The sequence below is a fragment of the Heterocephalus glaber genome, unplaced genomic scaffold, assembly GCF_053883595.1.
Source record: "Heterocephalus glaber isolate CG9 unplaced genomic scaffold, H.glaber_assembly_v1.0 deba00000347, whole genome shotgun sequence".
In the NCBI taxonomy this organism is placed as follows: domain Eukaryota; kingdom Metazoa; phylum Chordata; class Mammalia; order Rodentia; family Bathyergidae; genus Heterocephalus; species Heterocephalus glaber.
The window spans coordinates 37,940,404-37,956,505 of NW_028258143.1; the positions used below are offsets into that span (position 1 = coordinate 37,940,404).

Below are 16,102 nucleotides of genomic sequence, written 5' to 3' on the forward strand. Positions count from 1 at the left end.
TGCTCCAGCTGTTGGCAGATCTTGGCATCATCTGTGTGGTGCTCATTTTAGATGCACACAGAATGCAAGAGTTGTGGAGTTAGGAAGATTTCCACTCAGATTTCAGAAGAAGGCCTGGAAGGCCAGGCAGTGTGCCCCTAAGAGGGCAGTGTGTGAAGTTTTGAGTGTGAAGCAGAAGGCAGTGGAGACCTCAGAAGTTTGGAGAAGCCAGGAACATGGATTGTCTGAGGAAAACTGCAAAGAGAAAGCAGAGCTGACACCAGAGAGAAGCCATGGGAGCTACAATCACCAAAATTGCCCTAGGGGTGGAGGCATCCAAGCCCTTTGGAGTTCACAGTTTGCCACAGGTTGCTGGGGATGCTGGAAGTGGAACTGTAGGATTTAATGTTTGCCCTGCTAGATTTTGGTCGTATTTCTTCCCATTCCTTTGTATCCCCCATTTGTACCTTTTGGAATGGTAATGTCTGTCTTGTGCCATTAAATGTTGGAAGTGTTTAACTTTCTTTTCACTTGTACAGGGGCTTGCAGCTAAGAGTTCTCCTTAAATCTCAGAGGAGACTTTGCACTTGGACTTTTCAGCAATGCTGAAAATGTTAGGGCTTTGGCAACTCTTAAAGGTGGACTAAATGCCTTTTGTGTAAAAGAATGTACATGAGTCTTTGGGGGGCCAGGGACAGAATGTTATGGTTTGGTCTAGATAATCCTCTCAAAGCCTCATGTAGTCGTAGGTGGGGCTTTTTCAGAGGTGGCTGGATCTAGAGTGTGAGATTGATTCATGATGCAATGCTAGGCTCAAGGGCACTAGGATTAAGGGTGTGAGTGCTACCTGCCCTAAGTAGTCTGGATAAGATAAAAGGGACATGGAGACTCTGTTAAGGCCCCCTGCTTGCTTCCTTTTAATGTTTCCTGGCCACCATGGACAGTTTCTTCTTTGTGATTCCCCTCTGCCATTTGCCATTCTGCTATGGAGCCAGCCAGCTATGGACTGAAACCTCTATGAACTGTAAGCCAAATAAACCTTTCCTCCTTTAACTTTGGGTGTCAGGTATTTTCTCTCAGCAACAAGAAAAGTAACTAAGACAGTGCATAGCAGCCATCTCTAGGGTTATCCTTGTGAAAATGGCTGCCTGTGGAACTTTCTGAATATCTAAGATACATGCACACTATATATATATATATATAACTCATGGCAGCTGAATGTCTCAATATTAAATTCTACATTTCTGCTGTGGAACAGAGTTCTCAAAATTCTCCAGATTCTGGCTTGATCTTGAGGGCACACTTGTTGAGGCTTTTAGAAGTAGTAATTATTCCCACACTGGTTATGAATTAATCAGAAATAGACATAGAAATCCAACAGATGATGATCAAAAGATCAGATTTATTTCCAGTAAACACAGATTGGAGAGAATTTGAACCATAACCTTAAGAGCCTTTCTAGCATTCCCTAGCGAATCTAATTTATCTGACATAGTTAAAGAGAAGCAAGACAGCTCCATCTACAACTCTATGTGAGGTTTTAACAATGAACTATGCTGTTACTGTAGGGAGGGAAACTACCATGAGGAGAGGTCAGGTTTTCTAAAAGAGAGAAGGAAAGCTGTCTAATTTCACTTCCCAGGCACTTATCAATCCTACAAGATGTTGCTTCTCCCTGAGTTGCCTATTTAGCAACCATTACCACTATTTTGCTCCTTTCAAACAGAAACTCTGATGTTACTGACAACCTCTCCCATGTTGCCAAATATCTCAGAGCCAACTCTGTCCATCCTCAACAAGCCAATAATAACAGTGCTAAACTCCTTGCAAGTAATTGGTTCCTGAATTTAGGTTTCAGCCAATCAGTGCCTGTCATTACTCAAAAGTCTGCTCTCCATCCAGAGATGGCCTCTGACACTCACTACCCTTAGCAAACTGATGTGAAGACTCTTGCTCAAAGGTTGGGGGAAAGATTTTTGTACTGGGGATCGAACTCTGGACCTTGCCCTTGTGAGGCAGGTGGTGGAACCACTGAGCTAAATCCCCAGCCTGGAAAAAATTTTTAATTTTTTAAATTTTTTGGTACCAGGGATCGAACTCAGATCCTTGCATTTGCAAAGCAGGCGCCGGAACCACTGAGCTAAATCCCTGGCCCAGGAAAGATTTTTTTAAATGAGGAAGCCTGCTATCCCTAGAGCTAAGGGAGTTCATCTTGTAGTCACAGAAGAACCCAGTCGGAAGAAAAGCCCACGTTGAGAGTAGAAGAAATCAAAGAGCAGAGAAATAAATCCTGACTTTAACTATAGCTATTTGTTCTACCTTTGGATTTTGTCATTGTTATGAAAGATCCTAATTTTCCTACCACTAATATCAGTTATGCTACTGTCTCTTCATTTCTAGCTACAATAATTCTTACCAATAAAATATTCAAGTATTGTTCCTTCAGGCTAGTAGAAGCTGCCTCATGAAATTTGAAGAAATTAGACTAAATCTGCACTCATCAATGCTCCAGTTTTATGTGTTAATGCTGCTCTTAAAGTCTGTACCCTTAATTTCACAGATTACTCCAGACCCTGAGCCACTGATAACTCTCCAAGACGATACCTGCCATAGAATACATGCTAAACAATCATCTATTGAACAAATGCGACTGGAAACCAAATTATCAATTTTAGCAGATACATAACAGTTGCCTTATATTAGATTCAGGTAAATGAAAACTCCAAATTTTTTTTACATAAATTGATGTCAAAGCTATTTGTCTGCACCTTGTGTCTTGGTAACTGTATGGTCAATAGAGTTTTAAAATGTTTTAAAACCCAAATAAAGGTGATATTTATCGCTGTGCAGTTGCATCTAGGAGATTCCAGCCTATTTTGCACTTAGTTGAAATTTTTTTTTTTTTTTGAGATAAGGTCTCCTTGTGTAGTTAAGGCCAGCCTTGTAGCCAGACTGGCCTTGAATTTATGGAAATCCTCCTGCCTCAGCCTCCTGATTACAAGTGTGTGGTACCATGCCCAGAAGTTGAAATAATTTTTAACTGTGGCCTATCATTTGTCATGTCTGTTATTCTTAATTTAACTGCACAAAAGCTACATATTCCTTCAATAGTTTCATATGAATCAAATAGCCAAATGTAGATTGTAATAGCAAGAAGAGAAGACTTTGGTCACCACATTATTTGCTAGAATCACTTGATGAATTTTGGAGAAAGGATTGGAGATGTCTGAGCCGGCCCTGAGCTCTTCTTTGAAGTTGCTTCTGTGCAAGACAAAGATGTTCTCATTCACAAGCACTAAGTGCCTCTGAGGAGCAGCCTAGTGATGGTGCAGCTGTGCCTATGGTTGGAGAAAGACATTAGCCATGCAAGGGTTGGAATATTATCAGAGGCCGGACTGTGGGCACATAACAAGCCAGATTCTTCCATCAGTTTTACTAATAGAATAAAGGTGAAAAATAAAGGAGATTTTTTTCCACCATGTCAACATCTGTGTTTATTTATACATTGATCCAGAACTTAGGCAGTTAAGAGCAACTTGTTGTTAATTGACTGTTACCAAAACAGTCTTATTCAACACTCCAAGTTTGATTGTTTAACGGCTTCAAATCCATCATAATGTTATTATTGAGACCTTCAATATATTCCAGATAAAGTAGATGTATGATATTCCCTCAGAGTTTCAATTTAATAGCCTAACTTAAAAAAAAATGGAAAGGAAAGGGAAATTAGTTTGGCTGATTTGCCTCAAACGTATCACTTCTTTTGAGCAAACTCAACATAATATAAGGTGAGTACTATGCTCTTTTTTAAAAGTTATAAATTATTTGTTGATTGGTAAAATCTAGATGAGTATAAAAAGGATCAAACCTCCAACTGACACATCCTTTTTTTTTCTGAGACAGGGTCTCACTATGTAGTTCAGGCTGGCCTTGCACTCACTATGTATTCCAGGCTGGCCTTGAACCCAAAGCAATCCTCCTGCCTTAGTCTCCTGAGTGCTGGGATTACAGGTGTGTGTCATTATGCCCAAAAATTTATATATCTTTAGTTTCTACCCTTTTGTGAAAATCAGATTCTTTCCCCATTCTTTTGAAGCCATTCCCTTGAGACACAAGTTTTCTGAGATTGCCCACTGTGTGGACGAATGGCACTTAAATTTTCTTCAGCCCTGTGGAGTATAATTCCCAAGGTCAGGAGACTTGAACTAATAGAAACAACCAGATGAACTCTTACCAAATCACACATCTTTGGGCAAATTGAATGGCAGTTGTCCCTCAAAGTTTTCAGCCATCTACGAGAGATTCAGAGACACCTGGCAGGATATTTTGCTAAGGTATTTGGCTCTAGGCCACTGTCAAGAATTGTAAGTAGCATGAGCCTGGCCAACTGCCTAATGTTCCACCTCAAACGTGCACTTTGTGTTCTTGTACCTTATCTCATCACAGTGATAATGACTTCTCTGTCTTTATGAAAAAGATGCTGAAAAGAACTATCTTCTAGTGTAATAACAGAAAAAAAGGTCCAGAAAAGGATGACATTCTTGAATTTAGGCATTTGTGCTCTCACAATTATCAGGAGGCAGCATACACTTGGCAGCACAATGATTTATTAAAACACTGATCCATGTCACGCACTTTGTATTTTTTTCCTCCCATCATTCCAAGAAGGTGTTGGGACTTTGCTTGCCTGAAGCTGAAGCAATTTAGGTAACTTTGCTTCTTATCTTCTGTGAAAGGCTGAGTTTGTTGAAAAAGTTATTCTGTGAGTCCTGGAGGAAGATGGAAGGGGACTGATGAGAAGGAGAGAGACATTCTGCCTAGACAGAGAAGGGTTAAGTTTGATGGGTCCCCACTGCCTTCCTCCAGCAGAAGCAACCAGACCAGGGAGGGTATGGCTTCCAGCCTCACTGAATCCCCTGGGAAACTGGATGCATCGGGCTTCTGAAGACCAGGTTGTGTCAACAGAGAGAATGGAAAAAAATGCCTGAAGGCAGACACTTTGGAAAAGATTGTTAAAATTTATCGATAGCTATTTCTCCCTAGTGAGTACATAGTTAAATTCTATTTCTCTGCCAGTCCCCTTGTGTCCACATGGAGCTAAATGGCTGCGTCTGATTCAGTATGGGTTAGTGTAATGAATACCATTTAGGCCCTGATCCTTACAGAGTTCTTCATGGTCTCTCTGCTGTATGTCCCACCTCCCATCCCTTCTCAGACACTGACAGGAAGTGAAGCCCTAGAAAGTGAAGCCCTTTCAAAGCCCTGCTGATGACAGGGCCTGGATCCCTGAGTTACTGGTTGGAGTGGAGTTACCTGGAGTTGCCTCCCGAGCAGGAACATCCATGTTGGACATTTTGTGAGTAAGGAACAAATTGCCTGTCTTACTACAGTGTGGTTCTCTCTCTCTCTCTCTCTCTCTCTCTCTCTCTGTCTGTCTCTCTCTCTCCCTCCCTTCCCTTCCTTCCACAGAATTAGCTTTAATTGCCTGCCTAATTCAGATGTCTTACCCTTCTTTCCCGTGCACCACACATGCCTCCCAAGTGCTTCCAGAAGGAGGGGAGATGACCCCAATAATACCTGAGATTGAATTTCTCACTGACTCAGTCAGACTCTGAAAGGCATTTCAGTTGATTAGAAGAAAAGAAATTTTTTGAAACAAGATGACATTGTAGAATAGGAATTTAATCTCATTTCTCCATCTGAACTCTTCTTTCTTTCCGGAAAAGACAACTTGAGGAATTCTGGCATCTCGAACAGACAAGTTCTTCAGCACACACTTAATGGTGGCTCTTCCCATGAGGCAAGCATTAGCTTCCTGGTCACCCTCCCTCCACACTTTATTCTTAGACCTTCCATAGGATGGCCACAAGTCTAGGACAGCACACAGTTAAGCCTTTCTTTCAGGTCTTTTGCTCCTTTAATCCATTAATTAGATTGAAATTTCAACCTCAGGCTGTTCTGCTCATCTCTTGCTAATGCTGTTGCCTGAAATATTGCCCACCACTCATGAGCGTTTGACAGCAAGACCCGCTCAACAGCCTCTCCAAGCCTCTATTCCAGGAATAACCCAAGGAAAGGGTTGCTACCGGTGAAAGCTAAGTGGTGAAGCCCTCTCTGTCCACCGCTTCAAAAAGCGTAGCTGCCATCTCTGCCTTATTTTGTATTATAGCTGCTCTTTGTCAATGAAAAGTCCCAGCTCTCTATTCATTATAAAGAATAAAGAGCTTTTCAAGTGTGAGTTGCTAAACCCAGAAGGGAACAGAGCTATTTTTAAGAAGGCTTCAACTCTGAGCTGTTCCATGGGGCCAGCCTGCCAGCTATGGAGGTCTTCCAGGGAGGCCAGAACAGGGCCTCCCTCTAGCGAGGCCAGGAAGGAAGCTCCCAGGGCGTCAGCGGCCCAGCTCTGGCCACAGAGAGCCCTGTTGGCTCCCTACTGGCTGCTCTAGACAGACCTGCGACAGCCCGGGGGCCTGGGGGAGGACGTTTCATTCTCACCTATTCTGAGTTTGCCCCAGGTTTCTCACACCCACTTCCTCCACAGAGGAAACAAGCTGCTGGATTCCCATCTCGGGACATGGAGGAGGGGGTGCCTTTCTGTCCTCTCCTATCTTCGTCAAGCCATATGCAACTGGCAGCCACCACGCTTCGCTCTGCAGGAGGAGGATAATCAGAGCTGGATTCCCAAATGAAAGGAGGAGCAGTCAGAGTCGCCTGGCTCCTGTCCAACAGTAGAGAAATCCACCCAGCCTGGGGCTGGCCAGAGCTCTTGTGAAGGGCGGGGATAGGCCCCTGGGGAATGGTTTAGGAAACCTGGGTTCGAGGCCCATACCCTCTCCCAGGTGCTCCCCTGGGTTGGGAAAGGCCTTATACCCTGCCCTGTCACCAGTCACCTGGTGTGATCACTGTCCTGAGATCCACAGGATATACGTTTTCCTGCTTTTCAAGGTCATAGCATAGTGCTGCTGAATGGGGAGGAGACAATGGAAGCTGATAGAAACTATCAAGGTTCAAAGAACTAACCCGATGTTTCTGACCCTCCCCTTCGATTAGCTTCTCCACCAGAGAAGAGGGGCAGGGAATTAAGACAATTCCACTGTTCTGATTTGGGAGTAAAAAACATGTACCTGTACTAATACAATGAGAGAGAACCGAAATGGCCAAAAAATGTTATACCAAGAGTGGTTGAAGGAAATAGAGAAACTTATTTGATCATAATACATCTTACACCACGGAGAATTTATGAAAGCCCATGGAGACACAATTCAGTAAAAGTGCTTTTTTCTTTTTTTAAGAAAAAAAAATATAGCCAGGAAAAATATAGGCAAAATAGGATGATTAGATCTAAAGGAAATAATAGTATACATATACTCAAGGTAGTAAGATTTTACTATCATAAAAATGAGGCAGCCAATAGAGCTCTGAGCTTCCAGAAAGCCAAGGCAAAAAGGGAAATATAATCACTAAATTTACAACTTTCATGTGGACCCCACCACTGTCACCACAACCAATTCCTCATTCTTTTTTATCATAAGATTCATAAGCATGGATATTTATCTTCAAGCAGAGAATATTTAGGAAGTTTCATTATGGTCTTCAAGTATTTGATGGGCTGCCAAGTACAAAAAGGAAAGATTGCTTTGGGTAATTCCAGATCACGAAACCAGAATCAATGACTGTAAGTTAAGAGGAACAGATTTTGGTTAAAAATAAAGAACTTTCTAACAATTAGAGTTGTCCATAAATGGAATGAGCTGTCTGGCAAAGAAGTGAGCTCCCTGTTACTGGAAGTGATCAAACAGAGGCTGGCTAACCATCTGTTAAGGATGAGAAGGATTTGTGCATAATGAGAGAATTATGCAACAATATAATATGAGGCTCTTCATGACAGTTTTATTTATAATGGTAGGGGGGAAATAGAATCAACCTAAATGCCCAACAGTAGGGATTAGTTAAGTTATTTAAAGTATTTTCTTATGATTTTTTTTTTTTTTACAGATATTAAAAAAGCAAAGACATGGGGGAAATGCTGGTGATCTACTACATGAAGAAAAGCAGAGTCCTAAAATAGCAATATATTGCTGGGACTACAGGAATGAGATGCCAAGGAGGCTGACTTTTCTCTTATAGAATATAAATACCTCTCTAATAAAGAAATATTGGTTTAAATTATGAGTTTCAGATACAACCGAATCCATTTCTGCTTCCTAGGGCTATTTTCATCTGAAGTCCCGTTGCACTTGATTGTAGCCAAAGTGACTGAAGCCTCTTTGGAAATACATGGGACATAAATGTACAATAGGGGCTGGAGGTATAGCTCAGTAGTAGAGCATCAGCCTAGCAAGTGTGAGGCCCTGGATTTGATCCCCAGCACCAAATATATGTCTGTATAATAAAGTAAAAAGAGCTCAAAAACAAAAATCAGACATGATGGGGTCTCAAACTTAGGTTCTGCTACATGATGACTTATCTTCCTCAGTTTTTGATGTGGAATAATAGTAACAGCTGAGATTTGTAGAACATTCAGTATGTACCAGACACTGTTTAAGTGCTTTACATACAGTGGAATTCTGCTAAAAATCCTCTAAGGCAAATTTTTTATTTTTAATGGTACAGGAGATTGAACCCCAGGCCTTGTACATACTAGGCAAGTGCTCTTCAATTGAGCTATACCTCCAGACCTTCTTATTTTATTTTGAAACAAGATCTCATTAAATTACCCAGGCTAGCCTTGAACTTGCAATCCTCCTGACTCTGGCTCCGCCTCCTGAGTAGCTGGGATTACAGGTGTGCACCACCACTTCTGGGCTGAGATGAATTCTATTAGTCTTATTTTTTCAGATGATAAAAATGAAACAGAGAGAATGTCAATCTTGCCAAGCCCATATAGTGAGAAACTAGTGGAGTGAAAATTCAAACCGAGACAGTCTAATGTTAGGATCTGTAGTGCTAAGCTCAGTACCAAACTGCCTTACAGAGCCATGGAAGGATAAAGTAAATTAATATATGTAAAGTGCCTAGCAGAAAAGTGGGCAGTCAGTATGTTAGTTTTCTTTCTAAACGTTCCATTGCTCTCGGGGCTCAGAAAGAGTTTTGATTACCTTCCCCAAAATGTATTCTCTCAAAACACTGGGGAAATGTAGCTGTATGGTAGATAGTTTTACAATGAGTTCACTATCAATGACCCTCATGTTAAATCAGGAATATCAGAAATTGTGTCCCATAGGACTCCATTCTGAACCTGATTCTTTAATATTTCATCAATGATTTACATGGATAGAACAGAAAATAGGCTCCTAGAGCTGACAGATGATAGCATGCTGTTAGCAGATGACACCCATCGTCAGCTAGGAAGGCGAGCATCCAGGACAGGATTAGAATTCCAAATGGTCTGGCAAGATGGGGAAGAGGTGGAGGCAAAAAGAATGAACTTCATTAGTAACTAGCACAGAGTAATACGATTATTAAGAGGGCAAACAGATGATACTGGCATAGCAAGGCCAGGGACTAACAACGAATTATTGTTGCTGGAAAGAGTTAATGGTGGAAATTGTTCAGAACTGGAAATGAGACAGGAAGTCAAGCATGATTCTGGAAATGTACTGACAAATAAGACTATGTTGGAGTGAATCAATTTTCCCATTATATACTGTATTTCAAAGCCCTTTTTTGAATGTTTTTCCCCCTTTCAATATTGTTCTGGATGTCTTGGAAAAGGCACAGAGAAAGCAGAAGAAATCTTTATGGTTGCAAATTATAATGTGACATCCCTTAATTGAAGAAAGCAAGTCCATTGCTGACAGTTCATTTAAGAATCTGAGCACCATTTATGTGCTAGCCTTTGTGCTGGGTGCTGGGAGACAAAAACTATCAAGACCTGGTTTGTATCCTTGAGTTTGGAGACGAGGATGATCACTTTTAAGGCTATAAAAGACTAGGTATTTAGAACAGGTCAGAGATCCCTGATATTTATGTCAGTCATGGGTAACTCCTGTGTACCTCTCTCCTTTTTCTCCTCTTCCTGTTTCCTCCCTTTCTACCTTTTACTGTCCTTTACATTTTATACTCTTCAGATCTGTGATTGGTGACTACTAGCATGGCAGGTTAGCCAGACATTTTCAGTAAAGTCCTGTCTGAGACTGACAGCATACCAAGCACTTCTCTTTTTGCATTTCAAGGTATTTCTGTAAAATTATCTTTCATCCTCCACATACTCTGCTAAAGTTGCAGGCAAGGAGGTAAGGCTTGGAGAGAAAAGAATAGGTCCTTCAGTTCATCTGTTTGGTTGGAGAGATGGCTGGAGAATGTATGTTACATATAAATAGTATAGTATTAAAGAATTTGATATTTATCTTGTTGATGACAGCAAATTAATGAAGGTTTGTGAGAAAGGGAATCAAAGATTGATTTAGGGTTTTAGGAAGAGTAAACTTATTATAGAGACAATGGATTCTTGGGGTACAGATTGGAGGCAAAGGTCCTGATAAAAGATGATAACAAATCTACAGAAAAAATAAAGTTAGAGGAGGCAGAGAATACATGGAAGTGAGAGACACTGTAAAGGAAATATCAATAAAACTTGGTGCCTAACTAAGTGAAGGTGCAGAGAGAGAGGGGTGGGGGAGGGAGAGAGAGAGAGAGAGAGAGAGAGAGAGAGAGAGAGAGAGAGAGAGAGAGAAACAATGCATAGATCTCAGACAAGGAGTTTGGAAAATAAAATATCATTAGCCAGGGCTGGGGATTTAGCTCAGTGGTGCTGCTCCCTGCCTGACAAGCACAAGGACCTGAGTTCAATCCCCTTACAAAAAAAAAAAAAAAATCATTAGCCTATATGGGGCAGTGGGAAAGTGAAGGTAGTTTGTGGCAAAGAAACCATAATAAGTTCAAGGCCAGACAGGTTGTCTTTGTGTTGCTGACTTCATTTATAAATAAAAGCCATCTCTCCAACAGGGAGCTAGGAATAGATTTCCTAGGAAATCATCCTCACAGAGGTAATAGTGTGTTTTGGACATTTCCACCTGTATGTCTCACTGATAAATCACACTCTGTATGTCGGTGACTGAACTGTACTGTCATTCACACACACTGAGATTAATCTGCATTTCTCTTCAAGGTTAATCATGCTTGTAAACCACACAAGCCACCAAATTCGGAGTCATCTCTCATCTCTGGCACTGTCCCATCTTCCACAAACAATTAGTCACCAAAACAATAGATTCTAAGACCAAAATATGTTGTGTCCAATTGACCATAGTTGTTTTTTTTATTTGTTCTCTCAGATATCACAACAATTCTCTCTGTCTCTGGCTTTTGGTTGTGGACATTGAACCCAGGGAACATTCCCAGCTCCTTTTAAGTTTTATTTTGAGACAAATATTTGCTAAGTTGTCCAGGCTGGGCTCAAGCTTGCTATCCTCCTGACTCAGCCTCCTATGTGTACCCAGGATGACAATGTGCCCTACCATGGCTGGATCCACAACAGTTTTATAACAGATTTTCTTGCTATATAAATGTATTTTTCCACTTCTTAGAAAATGGAATTAGAAGTTTTCTTGGGATGAACAAACCTGTCCAACTCAGTCACGGGGGATTTTTCTGTCCATCCCAACATGAAAGCCCCCATCTCCTTGCCTGTCTCCCAGGACGCCAGGCTATTGGTGCCTGGGGGCTTTGGTTGATGCTATGCATGATTTCGGAATACCTTTTTCCTCTTCTACAACATGTCTTTCAAGTTCTGGCTTACCCTAGTCCCATTGTGAGAGTTTCTCTGACCTATTCTTGTCTCTCTTCCTTTGCATTGCTTTTTTGAAAAGTGAAAGCCTAACTTGGGGAGGTAGGAGTAAGCACTAGGATGGGGCATGTAATCAAGGTCTAAGCAAAGGACTGTGGGTCACAGAGAAGGGAGAAATCAAAGGAAAAAGTGACTGTCATGGCCGCTCTTGGTTTCCTAGGAAGAATTATTTTTACATAAACAAAACAAAAAAGTTAATTTGGGTTTCAGTGTGTTCTGATTAAGATGCTAGCTAATATTGAGCTAATTATTGAAAAGTTTACAGAAATGAAAAAGATAGCTGGATCAGGGAAAAACATTCAGAAATTATGCAGAAAGAAGTGATAGCAGATGTATAGGGACTAGAAGAACAAGAAGAGCTTGTTCGAGAAAAGAGTAGGGCTGAAGACAGAGCAGTCTGCACATGGTCAGTATTGAAAATGAGAAGGAAGTGGCCGGGGATTTAGCTCAGTGTTTTCGCCACCTGCTGCGTAAGCGCAAGGACCCGAGTTCGATCCCTGGTACCAAAAAAAAAAAAGAAAATGAGAAGGAAGGGCCAGAGATTTATTTAGCTCAGTGGTTTTGCCGCCTGTTGCGCAAGCACAAGGACCCGAGTTCGATCCCCAGTACCAAAAACAAACAACAAAAAAACCCGAAAATGAGAAGGAAGTCTCACTACAAAAGAGCCAGGGTGACTGGCCACCAGGTTTTCCTAAATTTTTTTTGGTCTTTAATCTTTTATGAGAAATATCCAATTTCTGAGATGTTGTGCTTCTGATTTGAGGAAATGCTGATTCTCTGCTCAAATCTTTCAATGGTGTGAAAAAAATTGTTTTTTCCTTCAGAAAATCTTTCTTTCCTTCCTCTTTCTCTCCCTCCCTTCCTTCCTTCTTCCCCTCCTTTCTATACTAAGGGTTGAATTCAGCCATGCATATTCTAGCCAAGCACTCTATCACTAGCTAGAGCTTTGGAAAGAATCTCTCTTTAGGACAATGATTCTTTGTTGTTTTTACAAGAATTTATTAAAATAAAATTATTTAAAAATACGTATCTGTGCCTAGCATGGTGGTACTTGTAATACCAGTATTTGGGGGCCGGGGATTTAGCTCAGTGGTTTCCCCACCTGCTGCACAACCACAAGGACCTGAGTTCGATCCCCAGTACCAAAAAAAAATACCAGTACTTGGGAGGCTGAGGCAGGATAGCCATGAGTTTGAGGGCAGCCTGGGATACACAGTGAGTTCAAGGGCAGCCTGAATTACAGAGCAAGACTTTGTCTCAAAAAAATCAGAACAAAACAAAACAAAAAATACATACAGTGGTACCTCTGTTCACGAATTTAATTCTTTCCATGATTCTGGTCACAAACCAAATTGGTCATGAGCCAAATCAAATTTAATGGTTAGGTTCATTGTTGACCACATGGGGAAATTTGATTTCCTTTATGGGGAATTAGGTTACAAATATTTGTTATAAAAATAACCCAAACAGTTCACAAATGTAGAAGTAAATATGAAAGTTCCCCTTCCATATGCTGTTTTGGGAATATACCCTTTTGACTTTTCAGACTACATACACAATTATATATGAATATACCATTGCTATAAATGATTTGTCCAATTTAGGTCAGCCTATCCCCATAACAACTGATAGCAGTGGACTATGATATTAATAATGGTTACATTTATACAGCACACTCACATGCATCACATTTCACATACATTGTATCCTGGCTCCTGTGAGACCAAAAGTGACTCCATTTTGCTAATGTGAGACCAGAATGACTCCATTTTGTCCAAAATGGAGCAGTCTCCTTTGTTCTTTCAAATCAATGATTAAATGTACTTAATCTGGGACAAAAGACATGATCTGTAACTCAAGATTCCTAAGCTCATTACTCAGCCATCGTTTGCCCTAGAAACAAGTGTCCCGGGCCCACTATCTATAGGACAATCTGTTAACGTGCTGACTATCCACACAAGGTGGTCATGACCATTAGTCAAGTTGTCTGCTGACTATCAGTACGTGACAGTAGACCACTAACCTTTGTCCCCATTTTTCTTGTAAAAACCTATACGTAATCCCCTTCAACCCGCAATGAGCCTAGCCAATCAAAATTCTACACTTCATACTTGCTAAATGTTAACCAATCATATGGCTGCTAATGACTGAAGCTTGCTGTAATCTCAATAAAAACCCTGCTAATTTGGAACTCGGGGCTCTCAATCTCGATCCTCTGTGTCGGTGACAATTGAGAGTCCCTGCTTAAGCTTGAATAAATGACCCTCGTGTGCTTACATCGGAAACGGCCTCCTGGTGGTCTTTGGGACTTCGCAATCTGGGCACAACACTCCCCATGCTGATTATTGGTGTCATTGTATAGAGGTCATTCATCCAAAATCTCATTTCTATTTGTGCTGGATCGAGTCATTCACACCAAATGATGAGTTTATTTTCTATACCACTGTATTTCTCACAGGGAATTTCTACAATCAGGTCTTCCTAGTCCATGTTAAGATGTTCTACAGAACATGTTAATTTGAAACTTGGATTAGATACAGTTAAATATAACTATATAGTTGCCTAGTGGTTTTCTTCACTTGGGAGCAGGGTGATCTGTCAAATGTCTGTACCACATCTTGAAGTGATGACAATAGAAGCTACAATGAAAATGCAATAGGATCACATACTGGTGTCTCGCTATATAATCCAGCCAATAGATGACGTTGATGGGCTAAGGGTATAGCAAATGTGGTGGAGCACTTGCCTTGCATGCATAAGGTCCTGAGTTCGACCCCCAGCATCATAATTAAACAAAGTTGGCAAGGAGTACATCCATTATTGGATAACATGCTAATTAAATTTGGGGGCAAAATGTATTACGTTGGGAAGAATACAGTTTTATGCAGTTTCTGAGACACAAATTTTTTCCTGTATTTTAACAGTGAGAAATAAATCCACAGGTCTTCGACTGGATGAAAAGCAGGAATTGGAAACTCATTGAAACTACCTTCTTTACTCTTCCATTTCCCCATCTTGGGCAGGTCATTTAAACTCCCAAGTCCCTGAACACCAGGTGACATGTATAAAGCTCACTGTGGACTACACAGGAGGACCTCTTAATAATAACTAACATTTATTGAAGGTTTACCCTGTTCCAGTTACTCAGCACTTTGAGAAGATTTTTCTCATTTAATCCTCCCAGTGAAACTCTTAGGAAAGTCCTATAAATACTCCACTTTTATAGATGAGCAAATTGAGATTTAGGAAGTTCAAATGAATATAGTTACAGGTTAAAAACTAGTAAGTGGCAAAGCTGGGAGTTGAGCCCAGCAGTAGGAGGCCACATTTCCCACCTAACTACTACAATTAACCTGCTTGCTACATATTTTACATTATCCTCCTTTTCCTTCTTCTCTTCTCACCGCTCTCCAGGTTTACTGGAGGAATTTGATTTGTTATAAACTGAGATGCCTTCAGGATTATAGATGTGGCACTAGTGAGGGATTGTAAACATAAAGGATAGTAAACAGTAGGATCCTCAGTCTATGTACACACACACACAACATACACACACTGATGTTTGAGTTACCTTTTGCACAGAGGTGGAAAATTAAGTTACGTATCATTAAACAAATCAAACGGAGAAAAGTCATATTGACTCTTTAAAAAAGTAAAGCAAAGACAAAAATACAAAAAAGAAAGAAAAACAGTTAAAAATAAAATGATAAAATCAAATGAATTAAATTTATTTATTCCTTTTTGTAGTCTGTGTGTAGAACTCAGGGCCTCATGCATGTTAGGCAAATGCTCCACTACTGAGATACAGTCCTTTTCATTTTATTTTGAGACAGTTTTACTAAGTTGCCCAGGTTGGCCTTAAACATGTGATCCTGATCCTCTTGCCTCAGTCTCTGGAGTAACTGGGAATACATGCTCAGCTGAAAATAAATTTATTAAAGAATCTTGTGATATCTAAAAAACATATTTACTTCAGCAGTCAGGAATTTTATTTTTTTAAATGTTGCAAGCTAGTCTTGCAATTTGGGACTCCTGGAATTCAGGGATTCTCCTGCTTTGGCTTCCAGACTAGCTGGGACTTCAGGCACAAGTCATTGCATTTAGTCGGATCTCTTTTCAGTTTCCAAGTAACAATATAGATTCCAGATGGATTACAGAAGTACCCGCAAAAACTTCAATAAAGCTAAAGGAGTTGCTACAAGAGAAGTTAGACAGGAGTCGACCTGTAAATTCCTGGTGGTGAGGTGGGAGACAAATACTATTGTAGGCAGCTAAGTTAGATAGAAACTAATATACAGTCAAAGAGGGACTGGACTGTCAAGGAAGTTAGCACAA

The 16,102-nt window shown here is 40.6% G+C and overlaps 1 long non-coding RNA gene across 2 annotated transcripts in view; it reads left to right on the forward strand.

The window, feature by feature from the left end:
* The window catches only part of LOC106010237 (uncharacterized), a 46,672-nt gene extending 38,527 nt beyond the window's left edge, over nt 1-8,145 (forward strand). For both annotated transcript variants that reach the window (XR_002398099.2, XR_001184124.3), the window contains 3 exons: nt 2,540-2,688; nt 5,195-5,335; nt 7,975-8,145. This is a non-coding gene — a long non-coding RNA (uncharacterized LOC106010237). The remainder of the gene's footprint in view (nt 1-2,539; nt 2,689-5,194; nt 5,336-7,974) is intronic.
* The last annotated feature ends 7,957 nt before the right edge of the window (nt 8,146-16,102 follow it).